Source organism: Stegostoma tigrinum, chromosome 12 (genome assembly GCF_030684315.1).
Source record: "Stegostoma tigrinum isolate sSteTig4 chromosome 12, sSteTig4.hap1, whole genome shotgun sequence".
Classification (NCBI taxonomy): domain Eukaryota; kingdom Metazoa; phylum Chordata; class Chondrichthyes; order Orectolobiformes; family Stegostomatidae; genus Stegostoma; species Stegostoma tigrinum.
In genome coordinates, this window is record NC_081365.1 from 26745825 (window position 1) to 26768471 (window position 22647).

The window sequence follows — 22647 nt, forward strand, 5'->3', positions numbered from 1 at the left end:
ATGGCAGACCAATGGTGTGTCTCCTGTCAGATTTGAAAGAACAGACCATCCCAGTGGGGTGAGGAGAGGGGAGAGAGGGCATGGTGACAGAGAATGTAACAAGTAAATCTAAATGAAAGGGAGGGAATGGGAGGTTGTTCACAAGGTGAAGGTGTTGAACTCAACATTAAGTCCAGAGAGTTGTAAAGTGTCTAGTCCAAAGATGAGATTATGTTTCTCCAATTTGTGCTGTGATTCACTGGAGCACTGCAGCATGCCAAGGATAGACAAGTAGGCGTGTGAGCAGTTATGGGAAGGTCAGGGTCAGGCTTGTGTGCAGGCTGGAGGTGTTCTGCAAAGCAATCACCCAGCCTGTGTTTGGTTTCACCAATGTGGAGTAAGCCACATTTGGTGCAGTGAACACAATACACAAGATCCCTCAGGAACCTGTGTTTGGACCTTAATTACTCATTGTTTATTAACAACTTGGATAATGCCATAGAAAGTTATATAGCTAAATTTGCTGATGACACAAAGTTAGATGGCATTGTAGGTAGTATAGATGATAGTATAAAATTACAAAAGGAAAATGACAGACAGCGTGAATGGGCAAAACTATGGCAGGAGTAACAATACAACCAAGTATGAGGTTAGCAGTTTTAAACCAATAAAGCATAGATCAGAGCACTTTCTAGATATTTTGAAGTTAAATAATGTGGATGTCCAAAGAGGCTTGGGACCTCACATGCACAGACCTTTAAAATGTCCTAAACAAGTGCAGAAAATAATCAAGAAAGCTGATGGAATGCTGGCCTTAATATCTAGAAGACTTAAGTACAAGGATGCAGAAGTTATACATCAGTTAAACAAAATCCTCATGCGACCCCACCGAGACCCTACTTGGAGTATTGTGAGCAGATCTGGGCACTACATGTTAGAAAGGATACATTGGCCTTGGAGGGAGTACAATGTAGAATTACAAGACAGATACCTGGACTGCAGAGGCTAAGTTATGAGGAGAGATTATACAAATTAGGACTGCTTTCTCTAGAATTTAGAAGGCTAAGGGTGACCTGATCACAGTCTTTGAGATATTATTAGGAAAAGACAGTGTAGATAAAGATAAAATGTTGCCACTGGTTGGGGGTTACTAGAACTAGGGGGCATAGTCCAAGAATTAGGGCCAGACTGTTCAGGAAGGATGTTAGGAAGCACTTTTAAACACAAAACGTGGTAGCTATTTGAAACTTTCTTTCACAAGTGGCTGTGGATGCTGGATCAGCTGTGAATTTTAAATCTGAGATAGATGCATTTTTGCCAAGCAAAGTTATTAACAGATATGGGCAAAAGACAGATATGAAGATAGGCCACAAATCAGCCATAATCTCATTGAATGGTGGAACAGGTTCAAGGGGCTGAATGGTCTGATTCCATGTCTCAAGGAGAACTTCCCAGCTTTTCTTTGAATAGTCCTAGGAGTTCTTTTTAAATAACACCTAGAGCCTCCATTTTGTGGTTTATTCAGAAGATAACTGGTGTGATTTTCTCCTGATATTGCATTGGAATGACAGTCTTGATTATACACTCAAAATAGAGGAGCAGAATTTGAACCCATGATCTTGTGATTCAGAAATGACAGGGCAACTATTAAGCCAAAGCTGATATCTCCGTTCACTGCATCAATTAATGTGTTGACAACTAGTTATTAGATGAACATTTACTATTGGACTTGTAATTACCATTTTTTAGCAAGGAGTTAAACTTTGCTTTTATTGTGATTTGAGAAATGCATTTAATAAATTTCACACCACCAGAATATAAATTCAATCTAAAGCATTCCAAGGTCCTTACTTCATTAAATGGCTTGTTCCTCACAATTTATTTTCTTTGGTTGATTCGTGTTTTTACTTAATTCTCCAATTCTTGATCTCCTCAGTACATGGTTTACTGGGCAAAATTATACAGCAGGCAGCTTGCTGGATATTTCTGTAAGGGACTGAATTGTAATTATTGTCGAATGGTTACACTGCAGTTTTTTTTATTGACTCCTATTCCCTCTATATAAAGAAGTCAATTCCCTACATTCTGCACTTTCAATGAAGATTATGACAACTCCATAACATTCATCAACTCTTTACTGGTTGGAGTCATACCTGGCACAAAGGAACTCGTTGAGGTGGTTGTATCAGCTCCTGGCCATTTCCACAGGAGTTCCTCATAGTAGAGCGCTTGATACAGCTATCTTCAACTGCTTCATCAATGACATTCTGTCCATCATGAATGTTAAATAGAGCAGTCCCTCAAAAACTAAATTTCCCTGGTGCTCACTGTATAGCACGAGATTTAATTTAAAAGCTATTACAATAATTCTTCATTATCTAAAATTGCAGCTGTGAAAACAAACGGAAGAATACAAAAGTCACGATTCCTTTTGAAATGGTATCACCAATTTATCTGATACCAAATACACCTTACTATCAACGTATTGTTCTTCAAAAGAATGATAAACTTCCCATCAGGTGTAAGAAGATAAGGGGCCAACAACTATTCAACATCATGAGTGGCTGTCCCATGACCATTGGCCAAAACAGTTCAGACGGTTGATTGTCACAGAGAAAATAATCTACCCGTAGCAATATGGTATAAGAATAGGTGTCAGGTTCAGAGGGGAGTTCTTCAGCTTGGGAATTCTCCTCAATCAAACCTTGTTACGCAGCTGTTCTCATTGGGCAATCCCCAGAGACCAGTCTTCATCAAGCAGTTTTCATTGAGCCATCTTCACCTGCACATTGCAGTCAGACGAGAAGAAGTTAGGGAACTCTGTCCTTGGTCTTCTCTAACACCTCACCTAGAGAGCAGGATGCTTCCCCCACAACTTTAATTAGACCAAAACATTCCATACTAACAACCTATTTATCCTCTAGTATCTGCAAACCATCTCCAGCTGTCATGGTTGTATGCTTTCTTTATCTAACTGAAGAATGTATCATATCTAAACCACTGCTTCCTAACAAACTCAATAAGCAAATAGAAATTTACCTTCAAATCATCGAATGCTTCTATTAGGTAACTGTGATCATGAACCCTGATATTAACATTCAGGTCAGAAGTGGGGATGTTTGCAAATGACTGCAAGATGTTCAGCACAAGTCTTGACTCAGACACTAAAGTAGTCCATGTTGAACTGCAACAAGATCTGGTCAGTATCCAGGTTTGGATTAAAACATGGCAAGTAACATACACTCTACACAAATGCCAGACAACGAACAACTTCAACTGCAGATAATCTAACCATAACCTCTTGTATTGAATGGGACCCACTGTCACTCAATGTCCTACTATCAGCAATCTTGGGGCAGACCATAGTTTAGAAACTGAGCTGAAGGAGCTACATAAATACAGTGGCTACTTTACATGTAAGAGGCTAGGAGTCTGCAGAGAATAACTCACCTCCAGCCTCCCCAAAGTCTGTCTTCAAGGCACCAGTCAGGAGTATAATGGAATACCCACCATGTACCTGGATTGGTGCAGTTCCAATAATACTCAAGATGCTTGACACCATCCAGGAAAAAGTAGCTCACTTGGTCGACACCATATCCACAAACATTCAGTCAGTCCACCATCGATGCTCAGTGGCAACGATGTGTACCATCCAACATGATGCACTGCAGAAATTCACCTGGGCTTCTTAAGTAGTGTCTTCCAAACCCATGGCCACCACAATCCAGATGGGCAATGGCTGCAGATACATGGGAACATCACCTCTTACAAGTCCCCCTCTAAGCCACTTAGGATCTAGACCTATATGAAATATACCGCCATTCCTTCAGTGTTGCTGGGTCAAAATTCTGGAATTCCTTCCCTAATGGCATTATGGATCTACCCATACCAAATCGACTGTAGCAGTCCAAGAACCAGCTAACCACCATCTTCTCAAGGGCAACCAGGATGGGCAATAAATGCTGGCCTGCCAGCAATGCTTATATCCCAAGAGTGAATAAAAAGATTAAAAATTTGTTATGTAATAAAAAATGATTGTTAGAGATTTTATAAAGATAAACAATGTCAGAAATTTTCTTAAGATAAGCATTCAGCAGGACGGAGTTTGAGTATTACAGAGAAAGAGAAATATTTTATTGACACATTTTATTTTACAGTCATCAGAACATCTGCATAAAATTGATGTAAAATTGAAAAATATTTTCATAGTTTAAGAGGAGAGAGTGCTCTGTAATGACATGTTGATTCTGATTGGTAAAGTTGTTACCAAGTTGCATTGGTTAAATGATGACTGTCAGTTAACTGCAAGCTTTTTAAAAATTTAAACCAGGCAGGTTAACTCTGAATGGTTAAGGCATTGACCAAAGGAATGAGCCAGGGATGGTTGTTACTATTTTGTTAATTTAAAACAGCTCCTTATTCTTTTCCTATTCTACTAAGAACAAACTTCTGCATATTAATATCATCGACACAATTATTAATATCATAGAAAAAAGTCATTTGGTACACTATGCCTACACTGTTTTGCCTCTCCTGCCTGTTCCCCATACCCTGCACTTTATTATATCAAATATCTAATGTCCTCTTGAATATCTTGACTGAACCTTCTTCCCGTAGCTGGCTCTGAGGAAACTGGATCAGTGTAAATAAAGGGTGACTTTTTAGGGCCAGGATACCAGATTATGTGGGTTATTACAACTCCAGCACATTTCCAATCACTGCATCCGAGACCCTAACTACTCTCTGCATGAAAACATATTATTTTCTCTTCCTCTTTCTTTCCGCTTCTTACCTCGCTTCTCAGTCTTCTGTGTAGAATTTGGTTCTCATTTGCATTTTCTACATGATACCTGCACACTTTTTCATCCTCATCTTAATTTCTAACTCCTTTTTCACCTAAAAAATTCTGGAATTGTTTGCCCGACATTTTTCTTTTGAAAGAATAAACCAGAACTGTACCTGAACCACATCTTTTTCATGATAGCCCATTTTTCACCTACCTTTTGTTTGCCTGACCACCTTTGGCTTCAGTCTATTCTATAATTATTCCCCCATTAATTACTCTTATAATGGATGGTTTTAAACTTTCCACCATTATTTCAAAACTTTTGATATAATGGTCACTAACCCCCAATGTTTCCGATAATGAAACTTAACATTTTTGGCCCGTCTCAATTCTGAGGACCAGGCCTAACTGTGCCACTTTTCTTACCGGACTGGACACATGCCGCTGTTGGAAGTTCTACTCTATTGTATTTGCACCTCTCTGTAATTTCTTTGTAGACTCATCCAACCAATTAGGGGCCTAAAGGCATTCCAAGCAAGAAAATTGCACACATTTTGTTCTTTAGCTCAAAATCTTTTCTGTCTTCGAACCCTTGAGACATTCTCCTTCCCCAGCACTTTGATGCTGTTCTAAACAAATGCTGTCACCCTTCTCCATTTCTATATTTCCTGAACACCTTGTATCCAGAGATATTTAAACACTCTGCCCTGCTTCTTCTTCAACCATGTCTCTGTTGTAACTACAACATTTCAACTCCCCAATCTTCATTACTATAATTTGTACATTCACATTCACGCATAGTATTCTTGACTTAACTTGTTTTAATTTCTCCCTTAGTCTGACTTCATATATTAACTTACTATTCTCTGCTCTGGTGTTTTCTGTCTGTCCTAGTATTTTGTACACCGTGATATTCTCCTTGAATACTCTGTTGCGATCCTACCTGATTTAGTTTATAGTCTAAAGACTCTAGCAAAAAACCTTGCATTTGCAGTAGCATGAATTATAAAGCTTCCAGTATAAACAAGTGTGGTATACTGCAAGCCCAAATGACAATCTTAAACTAGTTGTTAGTGTAGTTGTTGTTAGCACACACAAGGGTATTTAGTAAAGTTACATTCAACATCATATCTAATGTTTTCTAGGGATTTGCAAGTGTGATCTGGTTGGGTACATAGGACCTTGTCTGTTGTGAACAGTTGTTTGATATGATTTTCCAGCCTCTGGGATGTAAGGCCTAGCATCACACCAGCATTAAGGTTCATAAAACACATTTCTCATTTGATAGTTAAAAGTCTTTTCTTTATTTTGACTGCAGCATCCTGTTAGTGGCAAACACCACATGTTTTGGTACTTCATGGTTGCAGTATAAACTTGCTTGCTTCACCTGTTGCTCAGATTTTTGAGGTGCCTTACTGTAATTTGATGTAGACTGAGCAGTTCTTTGGCCTGAAAGTGGTGGCTTGATGCCCGTTCATGAGCTTGTGCATAAGAAAGCATGAAATGATTTGATCAGGATAGCCATTAGCTTGTGTGATACCTGTGTGGGGCCCAGTCTCAGCATCAACCTTGGTGAGCAAATGGCTTGGGTCCTATTTACGACTGAATAAAATTATTGGAAGCCATTCTCTGTTTCATTCTTCAGGGCAAAACCTTGACTAATCAGAAATAACCCATCTGGTTTAATTGTAAACAAAGGTTGGCAAATAATGGTCTGTCATCATCTAACTAATACATTCTACATGGCAAGACCTTGTCTAAAGTCCACTTGCTTAGCAACAGGCTCTCTTCTCAGGCTGTATAAAAAATTTATCCCTCTTAATATTCAAAGTCCTGATAAGACAATAGAGCGCAATCAGTTTAGAACTGTAAGCTTAATGAGTTCTCATTAAATTGATCTTGAGCTTGTAACAGAAAGAAATAACATATTTGAAGCAGAAATTGATGAAAAACAGTCTAGATTTAGGTTAGGTGTAGGAATAAGAGTGGGATACTTAACCTAAGAATAATCTTTGATAAATATCTAGAAGTAAACAGGAACATTTGTATTTGCTTCGTAGATTATTAAAAGACATTCAGTCATGTTAATCAGCAAAAGCTGATTGATTGCTGAAATCTGACATTGACAGTAAAATTGTGAGATTCAGTCACAGCTCATATTGGGATCAAATTATGGTCACTAGGCTAGAGGACTGGCAATCAGATATTAGAAGGAAAAGTACAACAAGGCTGCGTACTGTCACCAATCTTCACACAGGACAAACATTCAAGCATTTAGATACACTTCCAGAGGTAAAAATTGAAGACAAAAACAAAACACATTTGTGTACACTAATGACACAGCATGACTTGTGGAATCAGAGAAGGCCCTACAAAGTATTGTAGATCAAATAAAATTTAGAAGAATTTAATGCCGATTGTGTATGATCAGTCATTAATGCTTGCAGTTAGACGGAATACAGTGGAAGAAACTAGGGTGAAGATTGAAGTGGACAGCATCAGAGTGGAGCAAGTAAATAAAGAAAAAATAACTGTAGGTGGCCACTGTAATGCAGAAGTCAATAGAAGGATAGGGATAGCCATAAATTATTTGGGGATAAATTTTACTTTTATGGCTAAATATTATCTTTTTGAATTTGATGGAGGTTTACTATGTAAGCTCAAAGTAAGCAAGAAGTAAGATATCAAGCAAATTGATCTTGGTTCACTTATTCCGATCTGTGAGCTGGATGTCTGTTCCTGTCCACAAAATGTCCTCGCAGCAGTATTGCAATGATAATCACTGGTGTGCATGAAGGTGTGGCTTTAAAGTTCAGGAACATATTGTAAATGGGTTGATTTGCCTTGATGAAGCAGAGAGGCCAGCAAATGTCCAATTTGGACATGCACCTTGTGTGATCACTGCCCTTGGAACATGCCCTGAGATTCTGGTACTGGGTGTCTAAGGTGGGGGTCCTTAGGAGCAAACAGTGAGCTGAAATCACCAAGCACCTGATCAGCTTTTCATGTTGAGTTTCTCAGCATCTACTGTTTTGGTGGCAGATGGTAAGCTAAGAGAGTTCACATTATTGAGATAGCTATACATTTGATTAGGTTAATAACAAGCAACAATCCCCCTTAAAAAGGCAGCTTGCTGCTGTCTGGTAAGATACTCGTCTAGAAATCCAGAACTCAGTTGGAAAATGTGACTCATTGCTCCCAATGTCGAGACAGGTTCCACTCAACATCTCATGCGATTCTCCCAGACTTCTTACCACAACCCACATCATTCAAGGCTTCACTTTAAATGGACACAAAGGATGTGTTAACAACTAGAAAACTTGTAACAAAATTTAGAAAATAAAAATCCATAAGGTGCTAGATTCTATCCACTTTCCTGTATACTCCAGAAACCTGAACAATAAGTGATAAGAAGTAGGCTGCTTTGAAATGTGGATGCTAAGACATTTGGCAGAAATTCCATATGCAGACCATAGGACAAATGAAGATGAGCTTGAAATCCTAAGAGCAAAAAGAACACTAAAACATGACATCCAGAAAGAAAACTATCAACATTTCAGCCATATTACACGATCTGAAAAGCTGCAGTGATTTCTTCTAGACATGAGTGGCAATTGAAAGTGAAGAAAACTGAGATGTCATGGGATGATGGGATGACAGACATCACAGAGTGGTTATAGATGAGATGCTGTTGGTTTGTAAGCGTGGTGTGAGACAAACAAGCATGGCATTCCATGAGAGTAAATTGCTGGTATGTGTGGCCACATGCTGCAGCAGCAGGTTACAACTGCAGTGCATCAAATTGCATTGACATCAGATACCTGTGGCTTTATAATACATTTTTGAACTTTGGGAAATATATGGGATACTGAACAAAGGTAATTGGTTAAATACATTGATCTAAAGTTCTGAAGTGAGAATGGACAAAAATCTGTTGTACTCTAAGAGCATTACTTGTAATAATAGGTCCCAGTTAGGATTGCCATTTTGTTTTCTAAATGGCAAACAAGCAGCTGGTCTCAAACAAACAACTACACTTCTGGCAATTAACATATACTGCTCAAAGCTGACAACAAGCAGTCTGTGGACAGTTTTTGCCTGAATGCAGACCTTCCAACTCTAAAGCTGAGGAACATGGCATCAATGTGCATCGGTGCTAGAATTGCAGTCTTTTTCTATTTAAGGTGGTTCATAACAGTAGCTATTCTGCTTGGATCTATTTGAACTATCTCAGGCTGCTTCTTTCATATTCCTTACAATCAAGGTTGGTGAACGTATGTATTTTATTTATATATAATTTATATATGGGTTAGAAAAGTTTCATCTGATCCATCAAGCTTTCCTGATTCAGATATGATGCAGCTGTGTCTGCCATCACTGTGGATGGCATGGTGGCTCAGTGGTTAGCACTGTTGTCTCACAGCACCAGTGACCTGGTGGTTCCACTCTCGGGCTACTATCAGATGGGAATCGGTACATTGTCCCAGTGTCTGCGTGGGTTTCCTCTGAGTGTTCTGGTTTCCTTCCACAGTCCAAATGTGTGCAGGTTAGGTTGATTGGCCAATGTAAATTGTCCATCGTGTTCAGGGATATGCAAGCTAGATGGAATAGCCATGGGAAATGCAGGGTTACAGGGACAGAGTAGGGGGTGAGTCTGGTTGGGATGCTCTTCAGAGGGTCAGTGTGGACTTGATGGACCAAGTTGCAGGTTCCACTTTGAAAGGATTCTATGACTAGCACTCCCATGCCCCCACATAATTATATAATGCCTTGTAAGAGGCAAATGTAGGCATTGGCATGACCAGCTGTCCTATGCCTAGTGCACTCCCTAGATGGCATTGACTACTGTGAGTCATTGCACAGAATCTTAAACACTAAGGAGATGTGGATTAACATGTGTGCAGGTGTTAACTCCCCTGGATGTGGCATTGGCACATTATCTCAACATCATCCTGCCCACTTCTCGGTTTCACGCAGATTTTCAGGGAATTGGAGATCCTCGTGAAGCTATTGGGCAATATCATGTTTTAATCAAATGCGTACAACTCCAACGACAGTCAAAAGTTTGACTCCCCTCTCACTGCACTGACAAAGGGGCTGCACTCTGAAAGCTTGTGATTTCAAACAAACCTATTGGACTATAACCTGGTGTCATGTGATTTTTTAATTTGTCCACCTCGGCACCTGCACATCATGACCACAAAGCAGCAAACCTTACTGGCACTACATCCAAAAACATCTGCTCCTTCCACCACAGATATTCAGTAGCTCTAGTGTGCTCTGTTTACAAGACCCATTGCAGAAATTCCACCAAACATCCTTGGACAATGCCTTCCAAATCCATGAGTACTACAATCTAGAAGGATAAGGGCAGCAGATAAATGGAAACCTACCACCTGCAAGTTCCCTTTTGGGTCACTTAGTATCTTGATTTACAAATGTATCCTTATTCCCTAAGTGTCAGTGGACCAAAACCCTGGAATTCCCTCACTAATGGCATTGCGAGTCCGCCTATAGCACATGGACTGCAGCAGTTCAAGAAGACAGCTTGCCCCCAATCTCTCCAGGGATATCAGGGGTGGGCAACAGAGGCTGGCCAGCCAGCGATGCCAACCTCCCACAAGTATACAAAATAAAGTATTCTGACTGTAGCACCCCGTGCATGTATTTACTGAAGTGTCAGCAACATGCCGGCATTGACAAGTTGAGTCCTTCTTCAATAAAAGTGAGGAGCTGGGCACTGCACGAGGAGAAAGGAGGCTGGTTATGGCATTCCTTTCAGAGGGTGCGTTTGCAACTTGACAGGTAACCGCTGCCAGTTTCTTGAAAGTTAGTTCAGCTTCCTTGCACTTGCCCACAGTCAGCCTTCAATGTATCCTGTGAGTAGCAATTCTACCATGCACGGATTTCTGGTGTAGAACACACTGAGCTGAAACACCAACAGCAGGAGGAGCAGCAAGAACATCAGAAGCAAAGAACATGTAACTTCACTGGGCAAGGGGGAATGGATGTTGAGATCTTCCTGCAAGGATCTGCAGTTTCCTACAAGACTGCTTCTCACCAGACCAGATCAGCATGCAATGTAAGTAGTCATCAATTTGTCTATCACTGGAAGGCCTTTGTTGTCTACTACACCTGCTATTCCCTATTAGATTTCAGTCTTTACTTAAAAGTTTTCTCTCTCTTCTGTAAAGACAAGGACTAGTACTCTAAGAGCAATAGGCTTGTACTGCGTGCAATGCAAGGAACAGCAATATCTTCTGCTGAATAAAGCCAAAAGAACTGCGGATGCTGTAAATCAGGAACAAGAACAAAGTTGCTGGAAAAGCTCAGCAGATCTGGCAGCACCTATGAAGGATAAAACAGAATAACTGTTTTGGGTCTGGTGGCCCTTCCTCAGAACACACCAGACCCAAAACGTTAATTCTGTTTTCTTTTTTCCTTCACAGGTGCTGCCAGACCTGCTGAGCTTTTCCAGCAACTTTGTTTTTGTTCAATATTTTATGGTAAGTGGCTGTGAGGCATGGGTGCTGATGGGAAATACGATGAAGGAGAAGGTAAATATTGGCTGCTTAGATAGAGAAGTGCAGAGGAACTTGGAAAGAGAGAGAAATACCAAAGCTGTCAGGTGAGTTGTTCTGAGGAGTGCTGTCCAGGAGAATATTAGGGAAATCAGAGTGTGAGGGGTCACTCACCAACCCTACCCTCCTGAGACTCTGGAACATTTTTGCTGTACTGCCTCATGGTTAGAAGGAACATGAGGCTGGGTCATTAGGCATGTTCAAAGTTGAGACAGGTAGATTTTCAATCAGTAAGGGAATCAAGGGTTATGGGGAAAAGGCAGAAGAGAGGAGTTGAGGATTATCAGATCAGTCACAATCTCATTGGATGATGGAGCAGACTTGATGGGCTTAATGGCCTACTTCTGCTCCTAATCCTTATGATTCATGCCTGCTGCTGATATTTTAGTCACTTCCACCAAAAAAGTGACATCTACCTTTAATCCATAGGAATTATCACAACACCATCATTCCTCAAATCTGACCGTTGATCTTCCAAATACGAGTGAGATGCATGGGGAGCAGCCTTCCCAGGTCTCCTCTGTGCCCTTGTGCTTGATGCAACTTCAGGAATCCTGTTTTACTTTTGTCACTCTGACCCATCTGAGCCAGGGCATTTTTAGTTGAAATTATCATTTCAAAATTCAACCCATGGATTGATTCAATAAACTGGTCAAAACATGCTATGTGCTCAAAAACTAGTTCTTATTTTATCTTTCAATGCATACATATATATTCCCAATTTCAAATTATATCCAACATATTTTTGAAATGCATGCTTCAAAGTGCGCAAATTTATTCAGAACAGAAAATGTAGAAATGTTATGTTTTTTTAATGATAAGCTGCTTGAAATTCAAAAGCTTCTCAGAATGTGTAAATTACCCTCAGTCACAGCAATTAACCTCAGTTCATCCTCAGAATCTACATGAATTAGCCTATTGACCTCAAATAAAAAGGTCACTTCAAACACATTAAATTTCCAAATTTGAAGCACACCACTAAAAGCAGTGAAGCAGCGTAAATAGCATTAAAACCTGATTTAACCAGACCAACATTATGGGAGACTGGCTAGATGTTTCATGTTGAAAAGAAGTACCTGACAGCAACAGAACAGACTGCCCAGTCACAAGTTGGATTTGATTAAAGGAAGTCTGCTTCAAAAGAAGTTGAGTTTTCAAAGAGTGAATACATCACCTTTCCTCACAATCACTGCAACCAGAAAGAAAATCATTTGGTATGACAGAACTAAGTGAGATTGTGTTTTTTTTATTGGCTGAGTATGTGTTTCTGTAATGCTCCTGACAGAACAGTGCTGTTTCCATTGAGTGTATCTTATTAATGATAATGTGGGACTTAATTGCAAACCAATCCCTATCAGCCCAAATGAATTGCTATTGATTTGGACATTGGGAATGTTTGTTAGTTTATTTCTTTCATCAGAATAATATTCCAGGGAAGAACAGCAAAGCAACAATAATGATCACTTTTGGTAACCAAAGGTAATGTTCTTCAGAAGTCTTAATTCTGACTTCTAATCATAAATAAATGGATGTGGAAGATACAGAAAGTTGCAATGCCATTATTGCAGTGTGTTTTTGTTTATTCCTAATGCATAATTTGATTAAATAAAATCAATGTGCAGTTTTGTTGCTTATTATTTCTGCCACAAATCTGGAAATAACATTCCTTAAAAAATACACCAAGATTATTGAATCACTTATTGTTACATGATATTGGAGTTAGAGCCAATGAGACCCTAAATATCTCCCACTGTCTTCCTCCTACAGTATCCACTTTAATCACACTTGCTTTCCCTCCTGAATTGACTAACTCAATCATACTTGCTCATATATGAAATTCATTCCCTTAATTCATAAATAAACCAGATTTCTTAGGTATATCTGCACAGACCAATGACTATGCTATGGTTCCAAGGAATTAAGATGGTAAAATATTATCTTTAACCATGATATAAATGCAGAAGGTCCATTCAGCGCTTCAGTGCGCATGAAGTTGGGGTGGAAAAGAATTTGAGTTCCAACTCCTTGGGTCCAATGCTGTTTGCACCATATTGTGCAGCTAAGCCTGCAAATTGTACAGTAAACGCAGAAATGCCTAAATACTTTCTGTTAGGGATTTCTGCATTTACTGTACGATTTGCAGGCTTAGCTACACAATATGGTGCAAACAGCATTGGGCCCAATTCAATTTAAAAAGTTGGTTTTTGAACAATTCTAATGACCCGTCCTGCTAAACGTTTGCTAACCTTGCAACCAATATGTCTAATCGTCAACGTCAAACCACATTGAGTCAAATAGAAACTGAGTTAAAAATTCCTTTGCCAAGGAAGTGCTAAAAGAATCAATGGAGTAAAATGAGAAAGAGTGGGACATTAACACCCGTTAGGGAGTGATGGTTGAGTTAGGAAGTTTTTTAAAAAGCAAATTAAATGGGGGGGGGGGGTGCAGGAAAACAATGGTTGATCAACTAATTGCTTCCTAAAGAAGAAAGCCGGTTTATGAATTGACGTTTACTTATCTTAATGTTTTACTCGCATTGCCATTGTCGCGAAAGTATATTTAGAAAAGACGACTTATATAAGAGATCCAGTGTAATATTTGACGCAGGAAGATCATGCAGAGGATGAAATGTTCCCACCGGACACACTCTGAACTACCATTAATAAGATCAGCCATTTCCCGTTTCAGCAACGAACAGTGTTTGAATTACTTCAGTTCAACGTGCACCTTACATACATCCGTTTATCACTTATGCAGCAAGTATTCTCTATTGGCAGACTGTACATCAACGACTGAATACAATACCATTCATACGTTCGAAAAAAATTGAAACCCGTATTCAAACAACACTACACGGTTCTTTTTATAAGAACTTCGACCACAGGCATTAACGCAAAAGTGAAAGATGATCAATGTAATCTCTATGTGATCTGTGCCTTTCTTTCAGATCCGGAGTTGTATTTTTGCCAATATAAGAATCGGACAGCTTCAAGCCGAGGCTGCTCTTCCCAAATAACTTTTTGCCCTTGAATGACTAATACAAACGAACACAATTCTAAAAGATAACACATGCTTCAAAACCGTTGGGGTTCGAAAACGTTCCGTAAAATATGTGAAGAAAAAGTTCGCATTAATCACAAACTACCGGACGATGAGAACGTGCCCACTCCATCACGGACTAACACACAGAGGCGGACTTCGCACATCTACCTGTTTCACCCGTAGGAGAACACGGAACACTTGCTCTACAAATACGACACCCCCCCAACCCCCTCCGAAAAATTAAAGCCCACTCAATACCCGACAGCGAATATGTGCAACTGGAAGCTCAAATAGTCATACTTTTTCCAAGAAGATTAAAAGAGCTCTGGGTGACCGGCCCTGTTGGTTAGCGACGCATCTAGCAGACTGTGTTCACCTCTTGTCAATATGACAGTGAAGTGACTACTGTTATTCCACACCCCCCCCCCCCACCCCGCCTTATCGTGCCGGGAGCAAGCGCAAAGCCACCAGCACATTCCGGTTTGACTGACAAGTCGCCGACAGGGCTGCGGTGTGATCACCCATTTGTACAGACATCAGACCATAGACCAGCACGAAAGATGACAAGATGCGTTTTTCTTTCACGGTTCACGAAGTGCTCGATAGACACACAGAAGAAATTCCAGTACGGGGAGGGGAGATGGGGGAAGGGTGTTAATATTATTAGCAGCAGTGCTTCATATTAGTCACTGCACTTAGCAGACATTTGGCAGGTGCTTTTCCTTTCTATTTACGTGCGTGCAAAGATGCGATTACACCTCAGATTGCAGTCTTAGCAATCGGCTGCCTGTGCAAAGAACAAATTGAGCAAACAATTTAGCTCATCCGTCTAAACGGACAACTGTTGATTCTGTTGGGTAGATAGTGCAACATTATCTGTATCAAACTCCCGCAATCGCCACCCCATGTCCTCACCTTCTTCCTGAGTTATACTTTCCGTCAGGTTCTCCACCCCACCCACAGTTATTTGTGAGCAGCCCTGCGCAGTGTTTCCATGACAACGGCAATAATCAGCTTTGGACATTTGGAGAAATGTAGCTGGTTAAAGTGATCAAATACTCCGTTGTAGTAGCCTTTACTCATATTGTAAGCAATAATGCACTTGAAAATTAAGGCTGACCTATTATGTGAGAGGTAACAAGCTCAAATAAATGACTATTTACAGCATCATTCTGCATACAGGAATTAAAAAGAACTCTTCCGAGTATATACCTTAGGCATTTGCGACTGGAGACCCACGTTCAACACTGTGTTCGCTTTCCTTTAAGGTCCCTTCATGGACCTGCGGGATATGAAGCAGTAGTCTCTTTGCATTCTAATGCGATTTCCCTCGGTACAATGTTCCAACTCCCATATTTCAAAGGCAGGGTATCCGCTTATACATGGAAATTATTTGGAAGATAATTGATCGGAATGAGGCTTGAGTGGAGTACAGACATCAATATAGACTAAGTAGGGGCGAACGGTCCTATTTACAAGAGATAATGGGAACTGCAGATGCTGGAGAATTCCAAGATAATAAAATGATTTTACAATGCCATTTATAGATCACGTGTTACTTACCGAAGGACAGTATGCGCACAGAGCTCGAGCGAACATTCACCGATCTAAAATTCGTCTGGGGTCTGGAAGAAGATTTTGGTAGACATGAGCTCATTGTTTTTTTTTGCCATGAGTCAGGAGAGGACTAAAATGAGACAAATGCAATTAGGGATTGAATTTTTTATTCAATCATTCACAGGATGAGAGGGTCGCTGACTGGGCAGCATTTATTACCCGTCCCCATTGGCCCACAGGACAATTAGGAGTCAACCACATTGCTTTGGGTCTGGAGTCACATGTAGGCCAGACCAGGTAAGGATGGCAGTCGTTAGTGAACCAGATGGGTTTTTCCCAACAATCGATAATGGATTCGTGGTCATCCTTAGACTGTTAATTCCAGATTTTTAAAAAATTGAATTCAAATTCCATCAGCTGCCATGGTGGGATTCGAACCCAATTCCCCAGAACATTATCTGGGTCTCTGGAATAAACAGTCCAGCGATAATACTACTAGGACATCGCCACCCCCCGCGAAATATGCCTTTTAAGCCTGAAAATAACACATTAGTATTTACTGATGTTTGCTGTGGACATCAATCTTCTGTGTCCGCTAGCTTAGTGAGGGTTAAAATGACTGGAGAATTTGATAACAGTAAATTCGGTTTTTGTCGCGAAAACACAGTTCAAGAGCAGACAGTACACGGCTACCGAAACGAAACTTTCGGAATGAAAGATCGAGGCTTGGTGGACTTTGCCCTTAGGTGCATAAGGTAGTATATACCGAAGGGTCTGTTCCACGTTGTACAGCGCTCTGACTCGAGACAGATTGCATGCTGAAAGATATGAGAAGTTTGTCTCAACTTCTCTGTAGATTGCGATCAAGTCGATTTGCCTGCAGCCTTGAGAGTTAGCACCTCCATTAACAGAGAGACAAAATATTTTAATTAAAACCCGAAAGAACTGCGGATGCTGTAAATCAGGAACAAAAACAGAAGTTGCTGGAAAAGCTCAGCAGGTCTGGCCGCATCTGTGAAAAAAAATTCAGAGTTAATGTTTCAGGTCCGGTAACCTTTCCTCAGAATTCTATTTTAATTGTCTGTCCAATACTATCCCGCAGCATAATGTCAGGGTCATGGAAGCGCTCGGACAATTGGGTTCAAAATGGTGTGAAATGTTTGGCAAATATAAAGTGCTACCCCACAAGACTGTTTTGATTATTGCCAAGCATTCTGTTAGAGGCACTCTTAATTGCAACTGGGTAGGGGTTATAGTAGCTGAGAGATGCAACGGGGAACAAATTCAAGATAACAGCCGAATGATGAATAATAGCATCTGCCAGTTCGGGCATGCCGGTGAACTGGAGAATCTAAAAAGAGAGTCAATACTCTCGAGGCCAAGCAGCCAGATTAAAGGTGATAAAAGGAGAGGAGAAAGCATTTGTAATTTTCTCCTTCAAACAACATGAGGTCACAGCCAGTCGTACATAGCCGCCAGACCAGAAAACGGCAAAGAACCTGGAAGTGGGTGAGGACTTGTTTCCTTGTCATTAGCGTGCAGTTGTTACATTCAAAGGCAGGTCAAAAACGCAAACACGAAGCTGCAAGGCTTTCGGAAGCCTGCAGTGAAGCCGAATGAAGTTGCTCTGGAAAGAACTAGGTAAATGGGAAAATGTAGAAATGAAACAGCAAACATTTCCTGGCCGTGTTAAAAGGTATGCAGAGACAGCACATAATGGGTATTGGGGTGGGAGGGTTTGTGGGCTGTAGTGGTAGTGTCCCTATTGCTAGGCTGGTAGGCCTGTGTTCAAGTCCAACCTGACACTGAGATAACATGCCCCAATAGGTTGATTAAAACAAGAGTATCACAGGGGGACAAAAATGAATAGGATAAATAGAAAGCCCTAAGTCCATGGAATCACGTCAATTGGATTCAAAACTAGCTTGAAACAGAGGGAGATGTTCAATTTTGTTTTGTGACTGGAAGACTGTTGTCCAGTGGTGTGCCACACGGTTCAGTGATGGGCTCTTGCTGATTGTAGCACACATTAATGATCAAGAAGTGAATATGAAAGGTTTATCAGTACATTTGTAGATAAGACAAGAATTGGTGATGCGCTAAATAGTGAGGAGTAAAGCCTTAGAGCATAGCGCATTGTAGATGGGCTGGTCAGATCTGCCAAATCATGGCAAATGGAACTTAATCCTGAAAAGTGTAAGGTGATAAAGTTTGTGAGGATTAACAAAGCAAGAGAATACATGTTGAATGTTAGGATTCCGAGAAGGACAGGTGATCAGAGGAATCTGCTGTGCATACCCATAGATCCTTGAAGGCAGCAGGACAGGAAGGTAAGGTGGATAAGAAAGCATACGGAATACTTACTTTTATTAGTCCAGACATTAAACACAAGAGCAAGGTTGTTACAATAGAACTGAATATAATGCTAGCTAGTTCACAGCTGAAATACAGTATGCAGTTCTGGTCATCATACTATTGGAAGGCTATGATTGCAGAAGAGACAGTGCAGAAGAGATTCATCAGGATATTGCCTGAGCAGTGATTTGAATAAATGCTTCTCATCATCCTTCACAGTAAAAGACAGTAGTGGCATTCCAAAAAATATCAAATAATCAAGCAGCAGGGATGGCAGAAGGAGGAAATAAATAATAAAATAAATAAATATAAATATAAAATCTAGTGGGGTTAAAGGGTGATAGGTCCCCTGGCTGGTTTGTATACCAGGACATTAAAGGAAGTACCTACTCAAATACTGGATACTGCACTGGTAACCTTCCAAGGATCCTTAGATTCTGGAAAAGTCTCAGGTAGTTGGAAAACTGCTAATGTAACACCCTTTTTCAAGAAGGGAGAGAGACAAAAATAGATAACTTGAGGCAAGTTAGTGTAACATCTGTCATCATGAAACTGTTAGAGTTTATTATAAAGGATGTAATAGCAGAGATTTTAGAAATATCAGATGAAGCCAGCATGATTTCCTGAAGGGGAAATGATGCCTGATAAGTTCATTAGAATTATTTTAGAAGTTAACTGATAGGCAGGAAAGATAAAGGAAGACCAATGGATACAATAGGTTTTCATTTTCAGAAAACATTGTTGCCTGTCTCTATTTGCAAGCACCAGATTCTTTTATGTCCAAGTATTTTGACATATTTTACTGTATGATTTACTAAGTAGAGAACTGATTAGGTTGAATTTTTGAACTGCAAGTTTATGCATTAATTCATTTGGACTTGTTTTTAACCATCACTATTATCAAGAGTGTCACTGTGATTTGTTAGAGAGCATAGATTTATTGCACAGATTGCCAACAGTAGCGCAGCAATTAGTCAGGCAATGATAAGGCCTTATTTCCTTTCATTACCATAATAGCCTGCTATTGTATGTATGCTATTTAGATTATCAAGGTGAATTCTTTAAACAAAGTTCTATTACGCATTCTGTCTCCACATTTCCTTCTATTAAAAATAACTTGGTTAATCAAAGTCTATTTGCTGAGTCCTGTCTTTAAGCTTGTTGAATGCCAATAAATATGCTTTGATACATTTCCTCTTATTGAATTTTCTCATCTCTGCACTGTTTTTGAATGAATGGACCAAACTTGGACATGTTCTTCAGCCGTGACTGAATTATACCGACTACACCATGGATTTCTTCTGAGATTTTGCCATTTAATTGCTGTAACTTTAATTGGAAGTGCGGCACAAAACCTGTTTTTGTCCGTAAATGGGACTTAATTTCTTTTCTGACAAAGCTACTGTGACAGAGCAGAAACAGCTCGGAGAAAGGAGCCTCAAATGAATGCTAAATATTTTATCTTAGTAAAAGTTAGCATATGTCATATTAATTCAGTCAGACCATTTCAAGCATAAAACACTGGATCTAATTATAAAACTTCTCTGTCTCAGACTGCATTTATTGGACATGGTATGTTCTCCTTTTGGATATGACTTTTTAATAACAATACAGTTAATGTTTCTCAGATATGTGGGGCCTGAGCAGTCACTGCAGGAATTTTTTTGTCTAAGACTGGATAAGTAAAAGTGGAACCAGGTGAGGGCAGGGCCACTCACCTGACTGTAGAGGAATGACATTGGAGAAGAATGGAGTGTTCAACCATACTTGAGATTACAGAAGGTAGGGAAAGGTAATGGAGACAGAGCACCACTATCACACTCATTGAAGATGCCAACTGGGACTTCAATTAAAGCCCTGAAGAAGTGGCGGAAATCTTACTGGTGAGTTGTTAATGCAGATTTGTGGGGAAAATAGAATCAGATTTGTGAGACAAAGACACATTCAAAGTGATTCAAGAAAAAGGGATGGTTGGTGATGGCATGGTTGTTTGCCATGGTAGTCAACAATCAAGGTGTATTTTAGTGAGGAAGTGTGATCAACACAGATTTGCAATGGACAGTATCATTCAAACAGAGTTATTACTGGGGGTAGAGGTGGAGTGGGGGATGGTAGGTGGAGAGTCGTTTGGTGGGATTTGGGTAGACAGAGCAGGAGATAGAGCACAAATTATCTTGGAGAGGACATGAGGAAAAATAGCAAAAGAAACTAAAAGAATTTAAGGGTTGTATTGGATGGAGAAACCTTTCGGGAAGTTTGGATTGATGTGTGAGGCAAAGAGAGGTATGAGGCAGGCAACTGAATGGATAATCTCATTCTTAGCAACAAAAACACACATGAGCTCCTAACATTTGTTGCTGGAGATAACAAATCCTCAAAAAGAGACTGCCGGATGAGCTAGAAGCAAATATGTCTGCAAATGATTAACAGAAATAATAGGTACACTTTTAGTTCCTGTCAGGAAGCTGGCAGGAGTGGGTGGCAATCCCACGCAGGAATGCAAATCTGAAGCCTGGCAGATCCTGCTGGCTGCTTAGCTACAAAAAAAAACTGCAGCTTGCTAGCAAGGGATGAGGAAAACAGGCTGTCTAGGTACCAAGGTGAAGTATGAAGGTTATGTTTGAAACTTAGCTGGGGTCTGCAAGGCCCTGGGCATTAAAAAAAACTTAATTTTGAGATTGCAATTTTTGGTAGTCTGTCCTGTATCCTTGACACCCTTTCAGAGCTCACATTGGCTACCTCCTGCTTATTTTCTCCCATTCCTTCTAAAACTGTTGGACACCCAAATTTCTTTGTCAGCTTCCCAACTTCTTTCCCTGCCATGGTTAACACCTCACTCAGGAGTCAGCCAATTTTTTTATCAAGCAAATCTGAGTCCAGTTGGCATATAGTAGTGAATCTCTTGCCAGGATCTGATGGCAGCTTGATGGCCCATCGCACCAAATGGTGTTAAAATTGCAGCTCAATTGGAATGGAATGGGAAATAGAGACACTCATGGTGAAAGGGTTACGAGACTCCCTAATGAAGTTGGAATGCAACTTATTCTTTATTCTTATATCACGACGATTGTTGTTTTGCATATGAATTAATGTAGTTAATAATTTGTCAGAAATAAATGACTGTAAACATAAAAATAAAATGAGACACTTGATACTCTTACTTTATATCACTGTGATTAGATATGTACCACAGGGAAGTCATTGGAATCTGTTAGCTGTCACACACAGTAATTACCAGCTATTACATGGAGGATAATTAGACTGGTAGCATCCTTCTCTTTTAAATACTCATGTTCATAGCTTGCGAAGTACCACAATAATCATTTGATTTACACATTCCTTATCTATTTCTGGAGAAGGACAAACGAGATTAAAAGCATGAAGTCCTAAAACACAGTTGAAAGTCAATGAAATATTCTTGCGAGTATAGTCATTATTTTAAAGTAAGACAAATTTTCACACAGCAAGATCTCACAAACAGCAATGTGCTCATGTCAGATACACTGCATTTTAGTGATATCAATGTTTTTTTTCAAACATCATGGCACCCACTGAGAGATCAGATAGAGTTTCAAACTATCACCTCATCCAAAAACAAATGGCAGAGCTGTACTCCCTCAGCAATACATTGGAATGCCTGGAGAAAGAACCTACAACCTTCTTAATTGACACCTACCAAATAAATAGTCTAAAAATGCTAGACGCAATATGACTTTAAAATTAATTCATTGTAAGTGAAATGCTTTAAATGTTTCTGAGTAGTTATAAAATCCTATAAAAATGCAAATATGTCTCAGAAAAATGCCCCTGTATTAAATGCATTGTCTTAGAAATTTGATGGCGCTAATTAGTTGCCTAAGTCTCTAACTAGTTGGCAGTTAGCTAAGATGGGACTTCTTCATGAGATAGAGACAGAGGTCTCTCCTTAAAGCAACTAATGCCCTTTATATGGTTAAATTGTTGTGGGGCAGCCTTTGGGATAATAGGTAGGCTTTCTGTCACCAACTTTTAGCCAGAACCATGCCACCACATAAAACCTTGTGTTGGCTGCTTTCAGAAAACTCAGGTCTTGGGCAAGACCTCTTACATCGAATCTAGTCCTGCTTCCCTGGTAGCTTTTTTCTCAGTTGCACGAAGTGAGTGATTCTTTAGGAGAATGCATGCCAGGATTGCTATAGACAAGAAGGAAATACCCTGATGATGTCCACTGCTTAATTTTCCTCCACCTTTGAAGATAGGTACTAATATGGCATTTTTGCAGTTAATCAGAGTTCTTCTTTTTCCCAAGTATGTTGATGAGTGCATGGAGTCTCAATTTGAGCCAAATAGACCATCAGCTTTGGAAAC

At 39.9% G+C, this 22647-nt stretch overlaps 1 protein-coding gene across 3 annotated transcripts in view; it reads right to left on the bottom strand.

Annotated features, from left to right (window-relative positions):
* The window catches only part of htr1fa (5-hydroxytryptamine (serotonin) receptor 1Fa), a 102945-nt gene extending 86960 nt beyond the window's left edge, over nucleotides 1-15985 (bottom strand). The window contains exon 1 of one of the 3 annotated variants that reach the window (XM_059650028.1): nucleotides 15952-15985. The gene's annotated coding sequence lies outside the window, so the exon portion shown is untranslated. Of the gene's footprint in view, nucleotides 1-14688; nucleotides 14781-15600; nucleotides 15713-15951 lie in introns of those variants that run through there. The other 2 variants (XM_048540904.2, XM_048540903.2) reach the window with 2 other exon arrangements.
* Between the last annotated feature and the right edge of the window lie 6662 nt (nucleotides 15986-22647).